We start from the raw sequence: 3,658 nt of genomic DNA, 5'->3' as shown, positions 1-3,658 counted from the left end.
GAACTGGAAGTGGTTGTCATGCTGGAATGGAAGTGGGAAAAAGGCCATGTGTACAAGACCACTGCGACCCACATGAAGACCACTGCATCTTGCCAAGCGTGTGAGACAGGTTGCTGACATCACTCTGACAGCACCAACACTGGGAAAGCAACTGGATGCAGAGTCAGATCAGTATACTGTCCAAAAAAAAAAAAAAAAAAAAAAGAAAAAAAATATCAGCCAGACTGGAAGCAAAATTGTTACAGAACGTGACAAAAATCTCTTTTTTGTTTGGGAGGAGCTTGTATGACAAGGACTAAAGATCTCTTCAAACTAGAAATCATTAAGAAAGCAGTTTACTCATTTCACGTTTTTGAAACATTTGAAACATAAGTGATCTAGTAGTTAAGGTTATCTTTGAATATAAGATTGTTGGTCAAATACATCTCCTTCGACCCCAGTAAACTGGCTGACGTTTTCACTAGTCTCTTAATATTTGACAAATAAAGATAACAGGTAGCTGCAGCTTAATAGGTCTTTGGTTCATATTCCAAAGCTGACCCCAACTCACCCAGTTCAAATCAAAATTTACTCAATTAAAAACAAGACTTATCCTCAATTCTAAACTCATTGATACATTACATATTTACAGTTGTGAATTTTGTGACTGCTAAATGGTCACAATTCAAAAGTTTTATTTTTTGTGTGCTTGTAAACACTGCTAGCAAATACTGCAAAACATTTTAACAACATAATGAAATGATGCACTGCCATATGATCTTCAGTACTGTGCAAAAGTCTTGAGCCACTCATTTCTTTACATTCTGACTTTCTGAAGGTCTTTCAAAGTTTTTCTTTGGACATGGCTGCTTTTTCACTCATTTTTGGTCCAGTCCTTGAACCAGACCATTTACAGAGGAATCATTAAAAAAATCATTTTGAATCGTTAAAATCATTAAAAAAGGCATGTAATTCCAGGGATGACACAGTGTTGTGTCTACATGTAACTACATGCAACTTAGCAAAGAACCAATTTTAAATTGTATCTTTAGGTACTTTGTTACTAGCAGCCTGCTGCAAAAACACGTGTTACTATTTCTTAAGTTGAATATATGAAAAATGCCGAGGGATGGCTGCCCAAGGTTATTCCAGGTGATAAAACCTCCACTCTTTATCCTTCAAGAAGATGCAGATCAGTAAATATATGCTTCAAGTAACAAAGATAATATTCTTCTCAGGGCACTTGCAATAAAAATAAGTTTTCAACATGCTTTTTAAGGATATGACTTTGGCCTCTCTTTCTCATCCTTCCTCCCAATCAGGGGGAATAAAATGCCACTGGAAATAACGATTATAAAATTTAACATTACAAACTGTTTATAATTTTGCTCTTTGCTACGGACGATAATGCAGACTTTCTTATCTGCTAATTTCTAGTAGCCAAACACAGCATCTATAAACGCTAAACAAGATTAATCGAGTTAATTAAATAGAAGCTAAATAGAAATACTTCCAGTAATGAGAGCACATGCGTTTGGCTTGTACTCCATCAGAAAACCAAGGTAAGCTCAAATAAATACACAACCGATTTTGGATATCTGCTGCAGCAACTTCAGTTCACACCAATGCACCCTTTAACTTTAGTAAGCAGCATAATAATCAGCATTTACCCGGATAGCATTTATGAATTACTTTAAAATATCTGTATTTTACTTTATTAGTAAATAAGCACCGATTAGGGAGAATCCAGGCATTTCCCCATGCTACTACATCATCCATATTTTGTAAGAAAAACAGGGAAATACTGTACTGATGTACGTCAACAATAGCGAATGATGCAACAGCCGTAAAGGTAGCTGCAGCGGTATCAATCCTGATACCATTAATGTGTTTCCCAAAGAGACTGAATAAGACACTGTCCTTAATAACATACAGTTTAGTCAATGCACTTAAGAAAATAACCGCTAGACACACGGCAACGTTATCCGTTTTTTCATATTAGCATTAACTAGCTAGCTGCAAACGACGGCTCTGTAGCAGAAAAGCTAACAAGGCGGTTAGCCTCAGCTGGAAATTGCCTTTTTTGTCTATTATTACCAAGACTTTGCCCTTGACCTTTCAGCTTCATGTTGATTAAGAACCATACCTCGGGCGTTTCAGACGTATTTGTCAGCTTTAAAATCCTCAGCTGGCTTCTTGTGGAGGGACAACAAACTGAATGGAAACGTCCGCCCGCCTCCTCTCGTTATCAAACAGTAAGGCCTATGATGTGACCGCACCAATTACGACGCTGTAAGACTTTAACGCCCAGTTTACAGCGATTATGATTGGTCGACAAACTCTGCTATGTGCACCAATCACAAAGCGGCACCTCTAAGCGCCAAACTGCACCAGACACCGAAGGACGTACAGAAGGAATACATAGGGATAGAAAATAAATACAGTTTGTGGCACAATGTCCTCATCCCCGACATATATTTTGTTCACTTAACTTCTACTTTCTTTATAGCCAGCGCACTTTCTTCAGATCCAGAACCTCATGTAGCTCCATCAAAAAGTAAAAGTAACATATTGGGGGAAAAAACTTTAACATTGTTTGGTGACCTTTTCTGAAATATGCGGAAGTACATTTTCTTTGCTAGGATGCTGACCGTATCAGATACTTTAAAAAATAAATTAAAAAAAACAAAAAAACTTTTGTTCTTGAAAAAGATAACCTATTTGTTTAGGTTGTTTACATTATGTTAAATGCAGTCCTGAGGTCATAACTCTGCAATGTTCCAAGTTTTCTCTATTTGTGGATAATGTCTCTCACCGTGGTTTGCTGGTGCCCAAAGGCTTTGTAACTCTTTTCAGAGCGATAGATGTCACTGACTTTGGTTCTCACCTGTTCTCGAGATTCTTTAGATAATGGCATGATGTGTTGCTTTTTTAGATCTTTTAGCCTACTTGACTTTGTCAGACAGGTTCTGTTTAAGTAATTTTTTGTTTCAACAGGTCTGGCAGTAATCAGGCCTGGGTGCGGCTAGTGAAATTTAACTTGGCTTTCTAAAACAAATGTGGTTAATCAGATAATTCATGGTTTAACAGGGTGGGAAATTACTTCCACACAGGGCCAGGTTGGTTTGAATACTTTTTTCGCCCTTAATAAATGAAATCATCATTTAAAAACTACATTTTGTATTTACCCGGGTTATCTTTGTCTAATACTGAAATTTGTTTGATGATCTGAAACTTTTAAGTGTGACAAGTATGCTAAATCAGGAAGGGGGCAAATGCTTTTTCAAAGCATTGTACACTGTGGACAAATTATAATTTTATGGGTACAAGATATTTAACTTGTACCTAAAATGTGATCTTGTGCACAAGACAAAAAATATCACCTTAGGGGACTTCAGGGAGTCCACTTTCTGAATATTTCCGGTTTGTCCGTATGTTGACATGCAAGACCTCAGATTCAGATGTTAAAATTAGAGACCCCATCATTTAAAACAAAGCGTGTGAAAGAGTATTAAACATTTGGGAAATATATCCTAGTCTAAATTAGGCACACTAAACGTGATGGTTAACGGACTTTGTTGTTACGCCGGTCGGCACCCACCGGTTCGGACGCAACCATTGGCAGAGCTCTGCGCTCGGCGGACCAATCGTATTGTTTCCTTCCTGGAACGTCGGCTGA

This window comes from Archocentrus centrarchus, chromosome 1, assembly GCF_007364275.1.
Source record: "Archocentrus centrarchus isolate MPI-CPG fArcCen1 chromosome 1, fArcCen1, whole genome shotgun sequence".
In the NCBI taxonomy this organism is placed as follows: Eukaryota; Metazoa; Chordata; class Actinopteri; order Cichliformes; family Cichlidae; genus Archocentrus; species Archocentrus centrarchus.
Note: the sequence above shows the minus strand (reverse complement) of the source record.